This window comes from Thermobia domestica, chromosome 8 (assembly GCF_964235325.1).
Source record: "Thermobia domestica chromosome 8, izTheDome1.hap1.1, whole genome shotgun sequence".
Lineage (NCBI taxonomy): Eukaryota > Metazoa > Arthropoda > Insecta > Zygentoma > Lepismatidae > Thermobia > Thermobia domestica.
This window is the reverse complement of record NC_137461.1, coordinates 260,645,257-260,669,715: the sequence shown is the minus strand read 5'-3', so window position 1 is coordinate 260,669,715 and position 24,459 is coordinate 260,645,257.

Below are 24,459 nucleotides of genomic sequence, written 5' to 3'. Positions count from 1 at the left end.
GTCAATGTTAGAAGTGTGTGTCATTGTCAGTAGAGTCACAGTTATGGATGTGTGTGATCACTGTTAGTAGTAAGTGTGTCACTGTTAGAAGTCACAGTTATGGGTGTGTGTCACTGTTGGGAGTATTTGCGTCATTGTTAGTAGTAAATGTGTCACTGTTAGAAGTGTGTGTGTCACTGTCAGTAGAGTCACATGAGTATGTGCGTCACTGTTTGAAGTATTTGTGTCACTGTTAGCAGTATGTGTCACTGTAAGTAGTCACTGTTAGAAGTATGTTTGTCACTGTTAAGTGTGTGTGTCACTGTTAGTATTATGTGTGTCACTGTCAGTATTATGTGTGTCACTGTTAGTAGTAGACCCCTATTTATGTCGCTGTTAGTAGTGTTTCTGTCACTGTTAATACTGTGTGTCAGGTTTAACAGTATGTGTGTCACTGTCAGGAGTGTGTGTGTCACTGTCAGAAGTACCTGTATGTGTCACCGTTAGAAGAATACAAAGAATAACAGGCACAATCTGCTAGTTAACAGTGTCTCTTTTTACATATCCAGTACATAAATAAATAAATAAATAAGAAAATGTTTCAGCAAAACACAACCTACTAATTATTATTGGCAACGAAGAACATGCTTTTTAGTATCTCAAAAATCATTCGTTTCGATTTACTCATAAACCACGCATGAGATTCTACATTCTCCCATATGATTTTGTGCAGCTCAATGAGATCTATCTATTGATATACGCAGTGGCGTATTTACGATTTTGTTTCGGGGAGGGGGCTTTGCCTGAAAATGTGAAAATTCTGCAAGATATTTCATATACTTTACTATAGTAAGTAAGATTTTGGGAGGGCTTAAGCCCGGAAGCCCCCTTGAATACGCCACTGGATATAGTCTCACACGTTAATAACATTGTAGAAACATTGTTCATTTCTCCCCCACCATTCCAAACAGTTTCTCGTAGTTTTTCTGTTCGACTCAGATTATTTTTTTTTTTTGAATTCTTCTTTACATCCACATTTCAAAAGCATCTGATTGTTATTTGTCAATTTCTTTCTCTTAGAGTACAAAATAACTTATGGTGCCGCGGTGGCTCAGTGGTAAGTCGGTATTGTGTAATACAGCGGTTTGAGGTATGAGGTTGATGATGGTGAGGTGAAACTCGCTGAGGTCCAAGTTCCTCTAAAAAAAAAAAAAAAAAAAAAAAAAAAAAAAAAAAAAGCATGTTCGGATTTTTAACTATCGTTGATGATTCTGTGTTCGTGTCACTGTCAAGCCGTAAGAAGTCTAAACAAAAGGAAGAAAGTGGTTTTAACAAAGTTGTTGAGCACTGGCCTCTGGTACAGGGAGTCCCTGGTTCAATTCCAACTTGCGTCAAGTGGGGTTTCTGGTGGACAAACACCGTATGCGTGAGTTTTCTCCGGGTTCTCCCGTTTTCTAATACTTTCACCATTCCATAATTTCTTCATTATCATCATCTCGTCTTCCTTAGCCTTGGAGCATACGCAGGGGACGTTAAACTAAACAAAAAGACACAGTTTATGAGTGTTTTTCATGGAAATGCAGCACTAATATTCGTCTATGTTTTATAGGCATTTGATTGTTGTGTACAATACTCAATACTACATTACTCTATTGTAACAAGAAAAGAGAGTTCGAGGGAGAAGGCCATTCGTGAAAGTCTGTGTGTGACAGGATTTCAATTTCATTGCACGTGGCTCTCTAGTTACGCACTCCCTCATCAAAACTTTCATTTTCACTTAAAAAGGGAGAGATCAAAGGAGGCTCCCACCAGCAGCAAATAAAAAAAAAGTACTTGTTCCTTTATTACGTCTGTTTTTGAACAGTTCTCCGAATAATAATAATTTTCAAAAAAATAATTACATATTGAAAGTTCTAAATTTAAAATCATAAATGTGTTTCATTGTTTCAAAATATATTGATATAGAAGTTTTAACTACCTAATTGAAGCTTATGTAAGTTAGCACGCAACAGCTTAGTAATATTTTCATTTATTTCTAAAGGAATAATATATATGTTTGTTTTAGAATTTCGTAGTCTCACCGAAAAATTCTGTGCACTTGTTAATTCACCAGAACATTGTACTGAAGAGATATTTATTTTCCAAAGTGTTACTTTGTTAGTCTGAACTCCAACTTTGATGGTCCATAACTCACACTGTAAAAAGTCGTTGTGTTATTTCAACGACATGCCTATGTGTTAACACAATTGTGTTAAAATATAACACAAATAGGTGGTTAGAACAACTCACTCTCCATTTGGAGTTGTGTGTCAAATGCCGGTTGTTGAACTGACACACAGCCTACGTGTTGAATTAACACAAGTGTAGAATCTTCGGTGTTGTTTTCTGCGTGATTGCCAAATATGTTGGACATCAAACTATAATGGCTTATGTACTGAAGCTATAAACAAACACAGTAGAAAGAAATACTTAAACAAATCCAGGTATTCATAAAATTTCAACGTGCAAACCGCGCGATGTGTTCTCAATCGTTTTATATAATGTTTCTGAAGAAATATGTCAACAGCGAGAAACAACACCGTATTAAAGAGCTCCTCCGTGGCTAAGCAGTTAGCGTACGCGCCTTTGGCGCGGGAGACCCGGGTTCGATTCCCGGCGGGAGCACATGTGGTTCGGATTCCACGTTAATCAGTAGGTCCACGTCTCATATAGCCTCGCTGCTGAAAAGGGACGTTAAACTCAAAATCAACTCAACAACACCGTATTACTGCATCACTCCTACACTATAAGAGAGCTCACCAGTCAAATTAGAATTGTTTCCTTTCTTGGCCTGTTAACATTTTAACAGGACATTCCACTAAAGGGCGTGTAAGGAAACACTTGAGAAAATTGACGATATTCACAAATTAATTGGTTGGAGGTCTTTTCGTTAAGTTCGTTCACTTTCGTTATTTCCGAACGTAGTGAATTGGTTGTCATGTTAACTACTTAGTATTCAAAGATGGCGAACCACCGTAAGTGTAAGCATCCTCACTACAAGCGTTTTCCACAACAGAAAATGGATTACAACACCGCACACGGTGTTATTTCAACACCGAAATAGATATCACAGTAACACAGAAGTGGAGTCGAACTAACATTAGAAACGGTGTTAATCTGGTGGTCTGACCTTGAATTTTAACACAGAGGGTGTCGAATTAACACCAAAACGGTGTTATTTATATGGCTTTGACCTTGAATTATGATACAGATGATGTGTTGAAATAATGTTAAAATAACACAGAGACTGTGTTATATTGATATTAACACAAAAAATTAACACACTACACACTGTGTTACTTTCCTCGTGTTGATGCAACACCGCCACAAGTAACACTCAGCACTTTTCCCCACACTACCGACCCTGACATGGTGACGAATCAACACCGAAAATACCAACACAGATCCGAATTTAACACCGCTCAACACTGATTGTGTGTTGAAAACGTAACACACCCCTGTGTTAAAACCAACACCCCGGAGTTTGTGTTAAATTAACACTGCATAGTGGTAGTCACGCTGGAACCACTGCCTTTTGTTAAAATTGAGTTGAATTAACCATTTTTACTGTGTATTAACCAAGTCAAAAATCAATCTACTGCCATGCCAACTTTGGTCAAGATCGAATGGGTTCTGTAGATCGTGTACGATCGAAACGCCAATTTGGATGATCCATAACTCAGGAATCAAAGATCTATACCTAAAATTATTTCACATGCGTACTAACCAAGTCAACGATTTTCCTCCATGACATTTTTGGTCAAGATCGAATGAGTTCCTTAGTTCGAGTACGATCGAAATCCCAACTTGGAGGATCTATAACTCGGAAATCAAAGATCTATACATAAAAGTATTTCACATGAGTACAAATCAAGTCAAAGTTTACCTACGTGCGAAGTTTGGTCAAGCTTTAGAGTTTTGTTGATGATGTACGATATATTATATATACGATGATTTGAAGACTGATAGCAGAGAATACTATCTGCATTGAATAGATGGCGGCACCTGTTAACTTCGTTAACTTCTTCCACTTCTTTAGATTTTGTTATTTGTCTCAGCAGTCTATCAGAACAATTAGAATAACATATTATGATGAGTATTGTCATCCTGTTTTCAAAAAAAAAAAAAAAAAAAAAAAAAAAAAAAAAAGCAGTGAGAATTGTTTGAGAAACAATTCTATGGTCGAAAATACCAACTTTGTAAACCTTAAGTTTGAAGTTTGAAGATGCTGCTTTGTTTGGCAGCATAGGCGCCCGAAGGGAGCTGGCTCACGAAAATGTATACGCAGTATAGCAAACTACCTATATTAAACATCATTCGTAATATAGCAACCATGGAGATGTCCCTCTAGAAAATTTTCTTCGAGTGCCCATGTTTAGAACGCTCTCAGCAAATTTATAAACATGAAAAAAAAAAGTGGATCATTGTTATGTGATACAATACCTTCATTTGAAAGGGCTCAGTTCAACCAATATTAAAGTCGAGTTAGAATCTACTCTGGGGAAGTCTGCTTCTTCGTTTACAACAGTAAAATATTGGATAACAGTGTTTAAACGAGGCCGAATGAGCTGCAAAGACGAACTTCGCAGAGCTCGACCAAATGAGGTCACCATGCCAAATATGAAGAAAATTCACAAAATGGTATTAGATGGCTGTCAACTGAAAGAGCGGGAGCTAACAAACATAGTAGGCACTTCAGAAAGTGCTGTACATCGCATATTTACTTAAAAAAAAAATGGACATGAGAAAGCTGTGTACGAGATAAGTGCCGCGTTTACTCACGGTGGTACAAAAACAGTGTCATGAGGATGTTTCAATCAAGTGGTTGGTAATGTTTTACAGCAATAAAGCCGAGATTTTGCCTCTATTCATAACCATGGATGAAATATGGATCCATTACTTCACATCTGAGACGACGGAACAGTTAAAACAATGGACTGCAAGGGGAAAGTCGGCTCAAAAGAAGGCGAAGACAGTTCCATCTGCTGGCAAGATCATAACTTCAATTTTATGGAAGGTGCGTGGAATAACTTTCATTGATTATCTTTAAAAAGGAAAAACAACCAACGGCGAGCATTATCAACTTATTGCAGCTCTTCACTGTTAAAACCAAGAAAACGGACGCATTTGGCGAAAAAGGAAATGTTGTTTCACGACGACAATGCTCCAGTTCATACATCTGTTATCGCGATGGCCAATACAATGAGTTAAAGTTCGAATTGCTTGCTCACGCACTTTATTCTCCAGATTTAGCTCCCTCGGATTATTTTCTCTTTTCAAATTAAAAAAAAAGACTCGGTGGTAAAAGATATGCTAACAGTGAAGAGCTGGAATCTGCGGTAATGGTCATTTTGAGGAGCTCGGTAGTTCACACTATAAACAAGGTATCTAAGCTGTTGAACATAGCTGGGAAAAGCGTATACAGCTAAAAGAAGAATATGTCGAGTAAAGATAGCTTTTTCCCAATTCTTTAGTATTTTCTTTGTTAAGTTAGGTACTTTTGGGACAACCCTCTCAAACTGAACTTCTGTAAATACTAAATGAGGACCGCCGAAAATTTCATAGAATTACAGTATTTCACCTAAACCATTACGAACTTTCCAAGTTAGTTGTCGCTTGAAACAGTCATCTGCCTGTTTCAATTGGACGTGCTTCTTAGCTTTTGCTAGTTTTATTGCAGGGTGTTCTACTGTGTCTGCGAATTTCGAATTAAGTATTGTTTGAAGTTGAAAAAGCTGCAACTGAAACCCAGCGAATGCTGAAGGAGGAACTTGCTGAGCTTAAGCTAAGCAAGAATGTATGAGTGGTTTAAGCTTTGGAAATATAATCAGAAATCTGTAGAGGACGACAAACATTCGGCTCAACTCATTATATACAATTTCAGAAACGATCGCGAAAGTGCGTGAAATAGTCTTTATGGACAGAAGGCAAGTAATCCACGATGTTTGTCACTGAGTTGAACTGTTATTGAAACATGTCATCGCATTCTAACGGACGAATTGAACATGAGACTAATTGTAAAGAAGTTTGTTCCTCGTTGTGAGGGACTTTCTATTAAAAAAAAAAAAAAATTACCACTGTTGAGAAAATGTCAATTAGTGTATGAATACTCCGCATTTCTATAAACTACAATTTTGCATTTTGTAGGACCTTATGATAGTACATCCGAGGAATGTTCCAGAAGTTTGTGGACTGACAATATTGCACTGATCCTGCGTAAGTGAGTCAGTGCTTTAACACATGAAGAAAGCCTGTGATGTGCTTTGTTAATTTAAGTAAGGCAAGGTCATACCGTTCAAAGTATCTCAAACAAATTGTTAAATTTAAGTTGTTTTTTTAATGTGATTGTCCAGGGGCAATGTCGAATCTTCTTTCTAGTTCTAACGATAGTTTATTGACGGTTGAAAACGGATCTAACAAATTGTTTAACCGCTTAATAAATCAATTTTTCAATAACACTCCCATACTGTGGTATAAAGTCATTTTTCTCTCTCTCTCTCTCTCTCTCTCTCTCTCTCTCTCTCTCTCTATATATATATATATATATATATATATATATATATATATATATATATATATATATATATATATATATATAAGAATGGGTAATTTACTGTTGGGGTGAGTTTTTCGGAACGATTTTGTCAAATTGCATAATTCGTTTCCCCTGAAAAAGCTGAAGAAAAGAGGTAGAAAGAAGAGGGGTGGGGTTGCCATTTCTTGTAATCGCTTGTATGTCCATATCTTGTGATGTCTTGTAATTAGAGATATGATAAGAAGATATTTGTACTTTTGATTTAAAATAACTTAAGACGTGTTTAGATGTTTGAGGTAGAATGGAAGAAAAAAGTTTGATGCTTCACTAAGATGCCCATACGATGCATTCAAATATCGCACGAGACTTCGATTTTAGACGAATTCTTAGAAAGAATACCGCAGAATATTTCCCGCAATAACACATCAGGAGAGGAGGAGGGGGGGGGGAGAATTTACTAGTAAGATTATTATAAGTGTATACTAGCAAAAGCGTTCGTTCTTGGTACTGGGTGAACGGTATGTAGCCTGGAACACAGAAGAGCAATTTGGGTTGTCTAACTTTAGGGGTTCTAAGATTATATCTGTTTTGAAAACTGTTTGGCCTATGATCTTTTCCCTACAGATACATAGCATTATGACAAGCCAATGATGTGTATTTGTATATATATATATATAAAAAAAGAAAGAAAAAAAACATACAAAGCAACAAACAAATCCTCAACTTTATATGTATAATATTCAACAAGGTGAAATAGTGTGTGGGCTATACTACCAAGGAACGTGGGTTCAATTATTCTAGAAAGCTGTCAATAACAGACTTTTCGTAATGCTTTGTCGTGAATCTCCGTCTTTTCATAACATGAAGCTACGGTATCTGCATTCCTTCTTTCCTGTACAAATTATCCTTTATCTCGTACATCAAGAAATCGCTTCAATATGTTCTTCATTATAACTAGAATTAGATTCCAGATTACTGTTATATATATATATATATATATATATATATATATATATATATATATATATATATATATATATATATACTTTTTTGGGAACATATAATAATTAGTGTGCCGTTCCCAACTGTTCACTCCTCTAAGAAGAAGCGAAAAGAGGAAGAAGAAGAAAGAAGGAAAAATCGCGAACGAAGGGAGCACGGATGAAATGAAAGTAACTGGAAATAAGTCTGAGGTGTATGCGGGAGGGGAGGATTATAAAAGCCGAGGGATGATGTCAGGAGACACAAACACAAAGATGGCAGCACTTCTGCGGACGACAACTTGGATGATGAGATTTTGGATGCTTTTTGTACGAAAAAGAGAAAGCTGAAAGAAATACAAGGAAAAGGGAAGAGGAGGTACCCGCTTGTCGCTTGAGAAAGGAAAAGAGACTGGTTGTGACTGACTCACAAAAAGAATGTAATTTCTGGTCTTCCTACACTGCAATGACAAAGTGATGCTGGAATGAAATTTTGTTCCCTTTTATTGTTTATTTTGTTTGGTTTCCTTCTTTTTTATTAAAAAAAATAAAGATAAAAAAGTCAATATTAATCTCAACATCAATAGGAAGAGGTTTGAGATAGAATTGTTACTCGAGTAGGTGGTCCGATTTATTTCATTTTGGTTTTTGGAATCAAAGACTATATTGAAATTCTTTCATTACACTCCCCCCCCTCCCCTTCATATTTTCTGTATCTAATCAAGGACTTTCATCTATAGGTATTTTATTTATGTCCAATTATCATATGATTCCATATTCAAATAATTTAACCCTATGTTACATACGAATCAAAATAAGCTAGAATTGCGGGTAATATCTGTCACGTGCAGTGAAAGTACACATAATTAATGCATTTACTCTAAAAAGTTCGGACGAATTTTTTGGCGTTAGATTCCTAATATTACACAGAAAACACCTGATTTCGTGTGTAATCAACCCATTGTGCTCATGTGTAATGTTATTTTAAAGCTGTTAATAATTAAAATTTTTAAGTAGACGCTTAAAACGTAATAATTTCATAATCAGTTTGTAGAAGAAACATATATTACATACGAAAGCGTCTTGCAGTAAATCTTGTAATTTAATCGCATTCTTCGTGATTTAAGATTTATTCTTCGAAGCCTTGGGTATAAATCGTATTGTGCCTGGTTTCAGAAGATCACCCCTCGACGGGATCAATTTTAGCTGAAAATTTTGAGTGCACGCCTTAAGAGGCCCCGTCACTGCGAAATAAAAATACCACCAATTTTACAGTAATTATGTTATATCTTCAAATAGATAAAAGATAATCGAAAAGTGGAACAAGGCCTCCCTAGACAATATTATTTTGCATGAAGTACTGACGAAAATCACGACTCACTTATCTGCTTTTGATTTCCATCCATGTAGAAAAACGGCATTTATTTTCGCGTTTCTAAATGACTGCAAACGGAAAGGTACTAGGTGATTTATGATAACGGTACCTCATGCAAAATAATATTGTCTTGGGAGGTCTTCCACTTTTCGATTATTATTTTTATCTATTTGAAGATATCGCACAATTATTGTAAAATTAGCGGTATTTTAATTTCGCAGTGATGGGGTCTCTTAAGGACATTACGATATGGTAGGGAATTTTACCTATGAATATATGGTTGTTAAACTATGTAGGGTGTATTCATTTACTATATTGTAAATTCCATACCCTCACATGTAAGCAACTACTATAAACACAGGCTTCAAACACAAACATGTGTTATTGTACTCATAACATAATCACCAACAAACAATAAAAAAAATACCAAAAAACACAAAATTAATTTTAAAAAATATCCAACACTCTCCTCACAATCCTCCCTTCAAAAAGCATCCATAAAAGAATCAAGTAAAAAACAGATAATTCCAGTACTAATTGCTCACCTTCCTAAACTATCTCCCAAAACCATGTTAAGTTTTAAAAAAATCGTGAAACTAAACTCGTAAATCCACCATGGGCAAAAAATATTCCTATAACTACCTACCCCAAAAACTGCAATAAGGAGGAAAAAATAATAATCCTCAATTGTACTATCTACTAAAACTACAATAAATAAGTAAATAAATAAATATCTTTTAAATCACCATCAAACGCAGCTATGGTCATTTTTTTTTTTTTTTTTACCTAAAACGACTTTTCATGTGTTAAAGTTCATGTGTTAAAATGTGTTAAAATGCCGCGTTCACAAAAGCTCTCCAATGACTTCTATCCTTAGCCAATTGGATCCAGTTTCTACTTTGTTTTCCTATCTCTGCGAGATCCATCTTAATATTGTTCTCCCATCTACGCCTTGGTCTTTCTAATGGTCGTTTTCCGATTCGAAGCGTTTCTACTTTCTTCCATTCTACCTACATGACCTGCTCACCTAAGCTTCCTAGACTTGACGACTCTAACAATATTGGGTAAACCGTATACATTATGTAGTTCCTCGTTATGAAGTTTCCGCCATTCCCCATTCCCGTTCCTCTTGGGTCCGAATATTCGTCTCAGGATCTTGTTCTCAAATACTTTCAGTCTATGTTCTTCCCTCAGAGTAAGCAACCATGTTTCGCAACTATACAGAACAACAGGCATGATTATCGTTTTATATATTTTAAGCTTCAAATTCCTCGACAGAATTCGCGACGGCAATAGATTTTGAACCGAATAGTAACACGAATTTCCTGCTTTTAGTCGATAAATTATTGCAATACTTACAGATTTAATTTCATTTGTTATTCCGACCTAACCCAATTGTTTATGAGTTGGTTAAGTTTTTTGAAAATAATAAATTATGTTAAATATACGAAAATATATAGGGAGCATGGTTGTTCACTCAACGCTGGGGCAAGTAGTCCCGGGTTCGATCCCAAGCCATGTGAGTGAACAACATTATGTTCGTTGGTTTTATTCAGTTTCTCATATAAGTGGGATGAAAAACCAGATATTTTATTTAACTTTTTTTTTGAAAACATATTTATAAAGTACTCATCGTCGCATATTAGTGGAAAATATGAAATATCTCATGTGCCTATCATACTCCTCTTCTACGGAATAGCTACAGTGAAAATAGTTACATTTTCAATTCTTTCGCATCGTCTTGTATCGGGTTCGATTCCCGGTGGGGACACTCGGTCGAAAAAGTGTAAAAGCTAATTCAATTTTTCTGGGTTTACCTCAGGGAACTGCTGGTATGGTAACTAACATATACGTCCCAGGCTGCTTTCTTCCTTCCCTTTCCTCGGATATGGTAATCGTTGAGGGACGTCATCCCTCATACGTGGCGGGCGAACATGGTCATGGGTGCCAAAATGACAGAAACCTAATTCCTGAACCCTGAATCTTTCGCATCGTTATTAAGGCCGTATCCAAAAATTCCTAGAGGAAACAGTACTTGGCAAAAAAAAAAAAAAAAAAACTTTTAACAAAACCTAAAATTTTAAAACGTAATTTTATTCAATATAAACTTGAGGATCTCGAGGAGATGAGGACCCGCCAAAACCCACCTAGTTAATACGACCTTACCTAACCCAAAGATCTGGCTTCCACGATCATTTCCATATCGTACCAGAATAATCTGGTGCCGCCCAAGAAATTCTACCTTGATAAAATCTAATAATACTATATATTTTTCCTTTCCATCTCGTTCTCTTACATCAAATTGTAATCCCGGTTTCCTGTAATAAACCCATTTGCGTCACACCGCAGTTTACTCATTTCACCTGCGGTTAAAATGTAGGAGAACGTCCTGAATGTGAATCTGTCCACCAATCAACGTCCATTGCACGCGACCCCTGCCTGCATGGTGGCCATTTCTGCTTCAGACAGATGAAGAGCAAATGAGCGTTATTTTCAACTCGGACAGCAGTATTACAAGCGCTTGATTGCATTTCCCATCCCAAACCCCCTTTATCACTTGTTTATTTTAATTAATTCATGCGTCTATTCTTCTCACAACAAATTTAATTTTTCTACATATGACATGCATGGTGTTGTTATGAATATATTTCGAGTATATGCGTCATATTGACGTCATTGACGTTTACGACAATATTAAAATACGCATGTAAATCTATTTTTATTCATCAATTTTAAAACATATGTATTGTTGCGGACAGTTATATTTTCATTAATAAAACATGCATTAGTTTTTTAATTAGTATAGACTATATTGTAGCCTAGCCAAATGCTGGGCACGTGCATTCTTTGGTGACGAATCAGTTCTTGATGAATTCATAAAATTTTAAGGGTCAATCCAACATTCTAAGGCAAGTAGGAAGCTACTTGGATTGAGAGGTAGCGAATTCTGATTTGAAAGGCCAAAAATAAAGAAGTCGACCAAGTATCATCCAGTCAAACGTGTGCCAGTTGGCCAGCCATAGCCTTATTGAGGGCAGCACTAGAGTGTTGTTTTCTTCTTCAAAGAACCAAGTAACCAAGCGTTTCTTTCGTTGTTTGTTTCGTATTTTTATCCCTCTCCTCTAAAAACTGAAGGACAAAGATATTAACATTTCTTTCTCCTGGCCTTACATAGCAAATTCGACCTTGAAAGATGTGTATTAGGTAGTAGAGAAAAAGTAGGTATGCGAAATATGTGCCATATAGAACTTTAAATATTACATTTTAAGATGAAGAAGACATTTATTAGTATTGTTGGATGAAATTACTACAATATAACCGAGCATTAATAAGCTACGCCGGCTCTTACTCTAACATAATCCTTTTGCAGTAATAAGCTACGCCGAATCTTACTCGAACATAATCCTTTTGCAGTAATAAGCTACGCCGAATCTTACTCTAACATAATCCTTTTGCAGTAATAAGCTACGCCGACTCTTGCTCGAACATAATCCTTTTGCAGTAATAAGCTACGCCGAATCTTACTCGAACATAATCCTTTTGCAGTAATAAGCTACGCCGACTCTTGCTCGAACATAATCCTTTTGCAGTAATAAGCTACGCCGAATCTTACTCTAACATAATCCTTTTGCAGTAATAAGCTACGCCGACTCTTGCTCGAACATAATCCTTTTGCAGTAATAAGCTACGCCGAATCTTACTCTAACATAATCCTTTTGCAGTAATAAGCTACGCCGACTCTTGCTCGAACATAATCCTTTTGCAGTAATAAGCTACGCCGAATCTTACTCGAACATAATCCTTTTGCAGTAATAAGCTACGCCGACTCTTGCTCGAACATAATCCTTTTGCAGTAATAAGCTACGCCGAATCTTACTCTAACATAATCCTTTTGCAGTAATAAGCTACGCCGACTCTTGCTCGAACATAATCCTTTTGCAGTAATAAGCTACGCCGACTCTTGCTCGAACATAATCCTTTTGCAGTAATAAGCTACGCCGAATCTTACTCTAACATAATCCTTTTGCAGTAATAAGCTACGCCGACTCTTGCTCGAACATAATCCTTTTGCAGTAATAAGCTACGCCGAATCTTACTCTAACATAATCCTTTTGCAGTAATAAGCTACGCCGACTCTTGCTCGAACATAATCCTTTTGCAGTAATAAGCTACGCCGAATCTTACTCTAACATAATCCTTTTGCAGTAATAAGCTACGCCGAATCTTACTCGAACATAATTCTTTTGCAGTAATAAGCTACGCCGATTGCAGTAATAAGCTAGAAGTTTTTCGCGTATAATTCCATACACTAGTTGTGGTTGGATTGGAAAACAATCATTGTAGTTTTGTGTCAGGAGGCAGAAAGTGCTAAAGAAATGGTTATACTGGTCTAGGTTTTGTACTAGATATGATTTTGTCTTTTTTAGAGTGGGCCGAGGTTCATCCGCCAACTTTCACCATTCTCATCCATTTATATGATTTTTTACTTTTAAATTACTATGCTACAAAACAATTGGACAGTGTTATGCATCAATTGATTAAGTACCCTTTTTTCGATTTTCGAGATTTTTACATCAGTGTGTAAGAGACAATGTAAATAATGTAAAATAACTTGTTTGAAACCCTAACTGTGATGTGAAAATTAGTTTTGCAGGTTCACACTATCTTTAGTGAAATACGTACATGGTACCAATAATATTAAAGATAGTAAAAAGAGTCATATCTAAAAGTTTCGATTTGTTCCGGTAGTTGTCAGCCAACAGGTGATGTTTGCTGCCACCTAACGGCGAAATTTTGTAACTTCTACTACCTTTGTTCAAATAGAAAATGGAATATGGATAGCAACCGTTGATGTCACCGTTACCCGTGAAGATGTTAACGGATTGACTCTATTAATGAATTTACCGGAGATAATCACACTCGCTGTCTACTGCAAAACACAGAATTCAAAAATTCAGTTTCGTTCAAGTTACGTGGAGTAATGGACGGACGGACTAATATTACAATATTCTGAGTCCCAATAGCGTGACCCTATTTAATAGGTTGTGTAGTTATAGGGTAGTACAACGAGATAAGATTCTGTTGTAGTTGTAGTGATGTAACATACCATGTTTCCTCGAAAATAAGATCGTATCTTATTCGAGGTGTGATCAAAAAGTATCGAACCTTTGATTGGGAAATCCGAAACACTAATTCTCTTCAAAGTAATCTCCTCGGTAATGCACACAATTCTCCCAGGGCTCCTGCCATTGTTGGGAACACTTCTGGAACGCAGTTTTTGGAATGGTGAGCAATCGTGTCGTCGTATTCCGCATGATGTCTTCTCTTGACTCAAATCGGGTCCCTTTTAGTGGCATTTTCAGCTTGGGAAATAACTTAAAGTCACACGGAGCCATATCGGGTGAATATGGAGCCTGGCGACACACAGGAATGTTGTGTTTGGCGGTGAAAGCCTGAACCAAATTTCGTGGACACTCTCTTCATGCCCAAATTCTCGTTGAATTGAGTTGAGTTGATTTTGAGTTCAACGTCTCGTTCAGCAGCGAGACTATATGAGACGGGACCTACTGATTAACGTGGAGTCCGAATCACATGAGTTCGAGCCGGGTCTCCCACGCCAAAGGCAAATTCTCGTTCAAAATTAAATGTACCGATCCGATTGAATGGTTTCCACTTTGGTATGGCAAAACTTTTGACAAAATTTGATGTAATATCGCTGCTCAAGTTTTTTTTTAAATTTATTTTACAAAAAACTTAAATTCGACGACCGCTTACTACAGTCTTCACCCATTGGCCGACTGCCAGTGACTGACGCCATCTGCCGGTGAGAAAAAATCACGACTGCGCATGAGTGTCCCCCTCTACTACATCTACACTGAAGAAAGCCCACTGCGCATCATTAGTTTACGCGGGAAAAAATAAGGTTCGATACTTTTTGAACACACCTCGCATAATTGTTTGTCCAAAAGATATATAAAAATGTAACCTTCTAGTAACTTCACATAGAGAAAGTAACTCAGTTATTAATATTATAAAATAACTCGTTTAGAGCCTAGCCAACAACTGGAGCATATTTTGGGTGTTTGGCTTATTCTGGAAATAAGGAGTATATTCAGAAGTAATCTGAAAGTTTATGCTATGGCTTATTTTCTGTTCAAATTTTAATTTCGGGGAAACAGGGTATTATATTAAGAGGAATCCACGAGAAGGTAAAGAAATAAACGTAGGAGCAAATCCAAGCTTAGTAGATTATCTTGCGTAAAAGAAGGAATAAACGAAGGTTGTCTGGAAATGCTAGCCATGATTGATCCTTGGGCTAAAATCCAGTTTAGAAGAAACTTCAACGTAATAATAAACAACCTAACGTATTAGTAAATGACAAGAGACGATACATTATTGAAAAATTAAATTTAATATAAGCAACAGTATTCGTGGCTGCTAGTATCGTCAAAGCCGAGAAAATATTTGATCACTTTTTTGTATATGATGGAGAGGGAAATGTCTCTCCTTTTCCTTCTGGTACTGTAGATTAAAATGGAATACACGTCATAACAATCAAGGTTCTTTCCTTCAGGAAGAATCAAGTAGTCAATTTCAAGACATGTTTTTTCCACTTTGCACTCGATACTGCTGCGGAGCGCCTGGGACGAGTGAAAAGCAACGAAAATAAAATGAAATAAAATCTTTTAGTTTTACGTCCCCCGCTTATGCTCGGCTAGGCTAAAGGAGACGGTGATGATGAGAAAAGAATGAAAATGGTGGAATGAATGAAGTGGGAAGAAACGGGAGAACCCCGAGAAAAACCATGAACACGGTGTTTGTCCACTACAAAGCCTACTTAGCGTGAGCTGGGATCGCACCAGAGGTGAAAGCTCTACCACTGAGCCACCGAGTATGATAAGCAACAAGTCACAATCACTTCAAATACTGTCATTTCGCATTCAAATATTTTCATTAATTGTATGATTATTATTATTATAATTTGTCTCTCCAAGCCTTCAGATTGTCTTAAATTGCCCACACACTTCTGGCAACTAATAGCGGAACTGAGAGACTGAGACGTCTTGTGTTTATAATAAGGATTACGAATAATTACATATTTTCGCCTAGAGGTTTATGCAACCCGTGCCTCTTAACTGTTTTGAGCTTTGCATATTAACATTAGTCACAAATCGAGGCTTATTATTATTACTAGCTGAATCTGCGCTCTCTACACAGCTCATTATTCACATATGAACATGAATCTCCTTGTCATTCCTCACAACATCTGTACATGTACCTTTACAGAAACCAATGAAAGATGTCTTGATAAAAATCGGGAAAGGGTGCCATAAAGAGGAGATTTTTTCGATTATTTTTTTCAATATCTCGCACCGTTTGGAAGATTTGAACCTACTTCCTGTTGGAGTCCCTAATACATGTATGATCAGTGTTTTCTTTCTTCTTGCATTCAGTACGTAATAAGCAAATACATTACATACACAACTGATTATAATGTCAGTGATATATGGTGTTCGTTGAGCAAAACACTCTAAAAAAAGATTCATCTTACACTGGGAAAATGGTTATCCTTCGTTTTTCATTATCATTTGGCCATGAAACCAAACGCCTCAGAGACATGTAATCCCAGCATACAAATATGTGGTGTTGGAATGTATAACTCGTAGGATATGATGCTTTACTCCTAAAACTTCCCTTCCAGTGCACCAAAGAAATAACCGTCATGTTTTTTAAATATTCAATTAAAACTGGACAATCTACACAAAATTTGGAATCGACCAGTGAAAGCGGCACGTTTCCAACACTTGTGATTTACGAGCAAGGGCGCCGATCCTGGGGAGGCAACGGGGGTCCGGCCCCCCCAAAGCTCATGTGGCTCCCCTCATTGCAATTGTGAATATACAATATTTTGCATAATTTGAATGCAATTTGTTTTGAAATCCTCATATATATGCCGTCCGTATCTGAATGCCCCCCCCCTCAAAATTTACAGAGAAATCGGCGCCCTTGTTTACTAGATCTCATTGTCGAAAGGATTGGAGACAAACATTTAAACCTAGCACTTTAATATATATAGATGATGATGATGATGATGATGATTATTATTATTATTATTATTATTATTATTATTATTATTATTATTATTATTATTATTATTATTATTATTATTATTAACGTATTTTAAATTTTATCATCCGTTAAATTGAATAAACCACTTTTTACTTTTTTTTAAATCAGTTTTTCTATTATATCTACGACCCATTAATCTTTATGGCTTTAAGAATGGCAGAAAAACGTCCAAAAAATATTGAGAAAAAAGAGAATAGTACATGACAAACTCGTTTTGACAGATACGAAATAAAAATCGTTGCTGATTGGCCAAAAAAAAGGCTTTTTGTGTTCCTGTGCAAAGAAGGAGAAAAATTTGACTTCTGTTCGTTCTATTCTATTTTTTTAAACAAATTTATTGTTCAGGTTTGCGAATAAGGGTTTATAAAAATAAACTTTAAAAAAAATATGTGAAATGCAAAGAAAAATGTGGACAATATATTATTCTTTCTATGTAATTCTATAGACGAAGATAGCCAATGTGGATAGTACCATACATTAGCGTAAAGAGTCAGGTTTAAGGTGCTGGTCATTCAAAAAAAAAAAAAAAAAAGCTTATACGGATCACTTTGCGATGGCTTCTGCTATTTGTCAAAAATGTACCCTCTGTTCCCCCCGTGCTTTACTTCTGTGTATGTTGTTGGACGAGGCAGACTTACACGCGCACAATCGTCGCCTTATATCACGACGCTACGGGATATCTTCTCGGAGGGGATATAAGGCTACGTTTTACTAGAATCAGATGCTGGTGAAGTCGAACGCAACAAGATCACAATACCACAGTGATGCGTTGCTAACAGCAAGACTCGGCAGGAGGTAAAAAGAACGATTTTCAGGGCTCTAGCGTTCCCAAAGAAAGCTGTTTTTTAGAAGGTTAGGTATGTTAGACTCAGGGGAGCACGGAAAAAAGTACTAAAGAGTGTTGTGTTCTTTTTAAACGCAAAACAACTCTCTCTCTCTCTCTCTTTTTTATATATATATATATATATATATATATATATATATATATATATAACCTCTTTTTTCTTGTGTCAAGCATATTCCCCCTCCTCATCCCCTTGTTGGTGCATACTATAAAAATTGCCCTCCCTATTTTGAAAAACCAAATCTTTAATTAACACTTGGAGGGATTTCAAAACCACCGTAGGGTGCCAATATGGCGGATAAAAAAAATTTAGCAAGCAAGGAAGTTTGCTTCTGCTTATAGCAGTATACTAAATTTCATTCAACCCATCACCACTAAGAGTACCTATAAGTTTCCGAATTTCTCTGTGCACTTCCCTAAATTTGTCCCTACTCTGACTCACTTCAGCGTATTCTTCCCCTACGTTTTAGTACTCTCACACACATATATATATATTCACATTGTTGCCAGTATAGTTGTGAATCAGCACTGACGGCCCCATGCTGAGCACCAATGGGGAAGGATTTTTGAATAAACGAAACTTGTATCTAATAGTTACAGCGAGTGCCTCATTGTATGTATCGGGTCCTTCTGTTAGTACTGGACTGGCTACACTTTTCCCCTCCCCCCGTTTCCTCCTTTACAATCCGATTTTGTATATAGCAAAGAATAAGCCTCTAATAAACCCGGCGGCACACAGCTGCTGGTTGTCTTCAAACCCCCGAAAGTCTAATTGCAACGATTACACTGTCCTCCTCCTTTAGCCATCCGCGTAACACTAAACTCATTCATTTCAAATGTGGCTGCTGTTCTGTTTCAGGCATAGAATTGTTGGTAGAAACAGGATACATTGCTTAAGAATAGAAAAGATGTGAAAATAAGTCAATTTAAACGTGTAAATACAGTTTGTACACTTAGATAGATAGACTACCTAAATACAGTAGTCACTAATCACTAACAACTGGGATTATTTTGAGTACAGTTTGATAACTCTCCCTGGGATGCCTAAAATTCCGGTTTCGTTGAAACTGTGTGTAACATATATGCGCAGAAAGTATTTTTTTTTTAAAAAAAAGAAAGATGTATAACAGTAATACTAAAAATCTCATAAAATGATTTAAGCATCTGGTATATCGTTACTACAGGTGATAACTATGTAACGCGTCGCTATTATCTAGTTGTCCCGAAGCGCATTACATACAAATTAATTTGGTGATGGGGTGTCTGGTCCGCATCTTGTGATATTAAGATTAAAATTTAAAATAACTTTTTCGAATCGAATTTTAAAAGTTTCTTAGAAATTCAATTTTATAAATAGTTTTCACAGTATGGGTTTGTGTTTTGTAACTACCAATTCAGTTTAAAAATATGAAGCTGTAATAAGTAAAAACCTCGAATCGTACGTCAAAACCTAATCCATCTGTAAAATTATGTATGTATTTATATTTAATGCCTAGAAATATCAAATCAGTTCGAGCTGTTGCAAATATATTGTTATTTGTTCACAAATGATGTGCAGCTTTATAGAAAACAGAATGAACGATAATTAATAATTTTGATTATGTTTATAAATATAGTGAGAATATTAATTCTAATTTTGAATACAGCTATAAACTTGAAAAGGAGATGAAAATGAGTTTAATGATATGATGAACTATAAGAATTATATATGTTTACAAGGAAGATGATAATATGATAATATATAATCAATATGTTATAAGTATAATATGTAATTTGAAAAAAAAAAAGGCTGTTGAAAAGTTTAGAATTGACTCCTATTAAAATATAATCTAATATTCGTATGTTCTTCAATGCTACATAGCCTAGTTGACATTTAAACGATGTTTCCTGCACAGCTTGAGTTTTAATGGGCACTTTTACGCATGGCTAATGGAAAGAGATCTTATGTTCTTCATTGTGGGAGTTTCTCAATTTGCGCACCGAACCTCCAAATTTTATATAATGGAACATGTACTTGTGTGTGTGACAAGGTGCAATTCAAACTGGGTTATAGTTAAGGAGCCGTACTTCCCATTTAGGGAAGGACGAGAAATGCCATACTTTCAGGAATTATTCATTGACTATCTAGGATGTTAAAAAGTAGGTAACAGACAGTTCTTGCCCTTGTACTTAGGGTGTTTTTCTAGGAATATCTGTATTTTTTATATCGTATGGGAATAATAATGTGCCCTTGTACTTAGTGTATGACTATGTTGGGGGATTTGAAAACACATATCGCATGTCTCGTGCACGTGGATACTTCTTACTGTTGCACTACGTAGAAAAATGATTCTATTTGGTGTACAAGTAGTAATAGAACACAGAAGAAACGGAGATCACGCTGTATTCTCACTCCATGTTGGAGTGTGAATACAACATGATCTGGGTTTGTTGTGTGTTCTATTACCACTTATACATGATATAGAATCATTTCTGTAGGTGGTGCAACAGTAAGATGTATCCTCGTGCACGGGAGATGAGAAGTAGCTGTTCTTAACTATTACCTTAAACTGTTTAATAGAAATTTCAATATACTATAACCCTATACAACTTGAATATTTATTTTACAACATACTTTCTTTGTTTGATTATTGTTACGCCGCTATATTATAAAATTAACCAACATGTTAACTTTCTACAGTACATTTCGAATATTTACAAGTTTGATTACATTTATTGATTTCATAAGAACCTGTTAATACCATTTCAACTGTCTGATTTTACTCTGTAACCTTAAAAGTGAATATATTTAAAATCAAACAAAATACGGTTCAAACAACACCAATAATTTCGATTGTATTTCGTGTTTATATCTATAAAAATTTAAAAATCACTATTTGTCTGATTTGATTTTTGAGTTTAGCGCCCCTTTTATCAGAGAGGCAACTTGGACCTACAGTTTGACGTGGGATGCGATATACATGACTTCCCGCCGGCAATTGAACACGGTTCTCCCACGGTTTAGTGTTAGATGCAATATATTCTCAAAATGCTAGCCTTATATTTCTCATTTATGAAGAAGTTGGCAAAATAGCCTATCCAAAAATTAAGAAAACAAGTTGAGACCCTCCTCCGATAAAAGCACTCATTGTTTACATTTTTTTTTTTTTTAAGTTTGTGCCCACCAATCATTCCAAACTCTATATCATATTTTTTAAGCAATTATTCAAGGACTTAGTTATACATCACGATGCCGCAAGCAGTGACATCTATTAACATTATTTACTATTAGAAATTAGCTGAGGCATCAAGACAATTGCCGCAAGGTTAGTAGAAAAGTTTGACGTTCATTATAAAGAATTCTAATTCCCCCTTGCATTTATACAACCAGCAATAAAGACCCCTTACACAAGATTGCATATTATTTCAGGATATCAGAACGCACTTATATACCTTTACCTTTCCTACTTGGGACAACTGCAGGAGGAAAATCAACTTCGGATTTGGTTGACCATTTAAAAAAAACAAAGTAAGGCATATCCTGGTCAAACAAACCGTGCTTAAAGGAATAATGAATATACATTATATGTTATTAATTTAAATATAAAACCTTGTTAACGATGTTCTTAATACCAGTACAATATACTTCCGTAGCGCTTTACCTATTATTTAATCCTGCCGTACATGCCAAAGTAAAATGATAGGACAAATTACTACAAACAATTAAATTCATGTTGAATAATTTAAAGAAAATCACATTTAATTTCATATAATAGCTCTTACAGATCCAGAAAGAAAATACTTTAATTTCTTTTATTTCAAGTACTTACTTTTGACATATACATCTTAAAGTGGTAGTAATATATTTCTTGACGTCTCTTCCAAAGTGGGGAGGGGCAAAATAAGATACTCATAATTGAGATGGTTTAGACTTAACCATTCCTAATTCTAACCATTCCTAACCTATGTACAGTGGCGTATTTAGGGAGGTGGCTTCCGGGCTTAAGCCCCCCCCCCCGAAATCTTACTTAGTATAGTAAAGTAAATGAAATATCTTGCAGAATTTTCACATTTCAAGGCAAAGCCCTCCCGAAACAAAATCGTAAATATGCCACTGCCTATATATATATATATATATATATATATATATACAGTGGAGTCTCTTTAATTCGAAGTCCAAGGGGACACGAAAAAGATTCGAATTATCCAAAGTTCGAATTAACCAAAAACGTTAATTTTTAAGTAAAATCAAGGAAACAAAATACCTGTGTTTCATCCACATTAACACAAATCTTTTGATTCATACTTCTTAGTGATTTCAGATAAGCCCTAAAACCACTCGTCAGCTTTTCTTACATCAACCGAAGCACTTTTACCACACAATGCTTTTAAAGCATATCTTGTTTTGAATCCAGCAAACCAACCAGTTGCTTTGAAGTTTTTAATTTTAAGTTTTTCAGCAAATTCATCGGGTTTAATACGAATTAATGGAGAACTTACCAGTACATTGTACTCATACGATTGTTTGAACCACTTATACACACCCATGTCCGTCAGGAAATTCACCGCTTCTTGTGCGTTTTCTGTGTCTTTCACTTTGTAGACTTCAGTTCTTGAGAATTTTTTCTTTCTTTTTAATAAAAGTTGATAATGTATTAGGCTCTGTCCGATAATTTTTAGTAGTGTCACTTTTCTTCAGTACACCAGTTTCCACTTTCCATAGAATTTCTACTTTTTTCTCTAACGTTAAAGAAGTATACGCACTACGCTTTGACATTGTGCATGATGCACGCCAATAGATCACAAACGAATCAGCTTACCTTTTGTCACTGCATTTAGCTCAGTTAAAAAGAATTGCACAAATGTTTCGTTCTTACAAGTCTTTTGCTACTAGAGGACAGGGTTCAAGTCATTCACACTCTACAGCAGGGATGGACACTTCCAGGTTATTGAGGAAGAGCAGAGACGAATACCAACCACCTTCTGACGGATTCTTTATAGCGGGAGTTAGTCCAGGAGAGGTGGTATCAACAAACAAAGATTTCTCTTTTCCACGGTCGCCTCTGGATAAGATAACAGATAAATAGAAACCAGTTGAAATTGCGCTGTTCTGTTTGCAATTTGTGAAACACTGCAAATATTTCTACTGTAAATACTTCGAATTATCCAAACAGGAGGTTCAAAAGTTCGATTTACCCACGATTTTTTACCATTGTTTTTAATTCAATTTTCAAGGGGAATAAACTTTTGTTCGAATTATCCAATAATTCGAATTATCCAAGTTCGAATTAAAAAGAGTCCGCTGTATATATATTACTAGCTGTTATAATGTTTTGCCTTCTCGTAACCAGATTAAGAATTACAACACAATAATACGTACAAAGGAATGGAAAATGTTGGATGCTCACATGCTCACATTACTCGTTTGTCTGTAAGTTAATGAAACAGTTTTCGTCCTTGTTAAGACACAAATATACATCACAATTCATACACTTTGTTCGGGATAGTGACTATAGCCGTAGCATCTTGCAACTTAATTTTGTCCACTATAGGCCAGTGACTAAACCCGTCAAATCTCTTGTTTCGTTAGGTCTTCTATTCATAACTGTTTTTGGTGGCTCTTCGGCATTTTCTTGTCTTTTAAGGTTGGTTTAAAGGGACAAGTTTTGCCAGTAGATGTCACTACAGTCTTCGTATCTCTCTCATGTATTTTTTTATCTTTCACGAAAATTCACGATTTCTCTTACAAATTTCAACCTAGAGACTTCAAATTTTTAGAGAAGGAACTTCAAAACCTATCGAAGGCAACACTCCGTGCCGATTTTTTATTTCGAATTTTTTCATTGTTGAAATGGCTTGATTGTTGAAATAGATACCCAAACCTTTAACAATATAACTGTTTCAAGAATAAAAAAAGTCTAAATAAAAAAAATAAAGAAAGAAATAAAAGTCGAAGGCACGGAGTGTTGCCTTCGATAGGTTATGAAGTTCCTTCTCTAAAAATTTGAAGTCTCTAAGCTGGAATTTGTATGAGAAATCGTGAATTTTCGTGAAAGGTAAAAATACATAGGAGACATATGAAGACTGTAGTGACATCTACCGGCAAAGATTCTCCCTTTACACCAACCTTAAAGTGATCAGTTGAGTGCTTCCTAGTTGGTCCACCGAGGAGGTACTCTAGCATAGAAAGACGAAACTCCAAATCAAGCTGATTTTGTTTCTTGACTTTTAATAGCTTGCAGTCTTAACGGTACTCGAACCATGAGTAAACTATTGTCGTCAAAAAAAAAGAAAGAAAAAGAAAAAAACACTTTAAGAATCCACTTCTTGGTTCTTATCCATTTCCGAAAATACTTCAGCATTTGATCATTTCCACTTGTCCTATATATTGACTATATTTCTTGATAACTGCAGGACATTCGGCCATTTTCAATGGGGTTGGAGCCAGTGCTATCTGAAACAATCACAACGGATTTGCTGTCCTTCCACTGGCATTGTAGTAGAGTAGTAGTAGAGTAATTCTGTATCTCGTAGTAGAGTACTGTAGTAGAGTACCTAGGTATTTTTGTTATCATCTCGTGTGAACGCTTGGAATTCT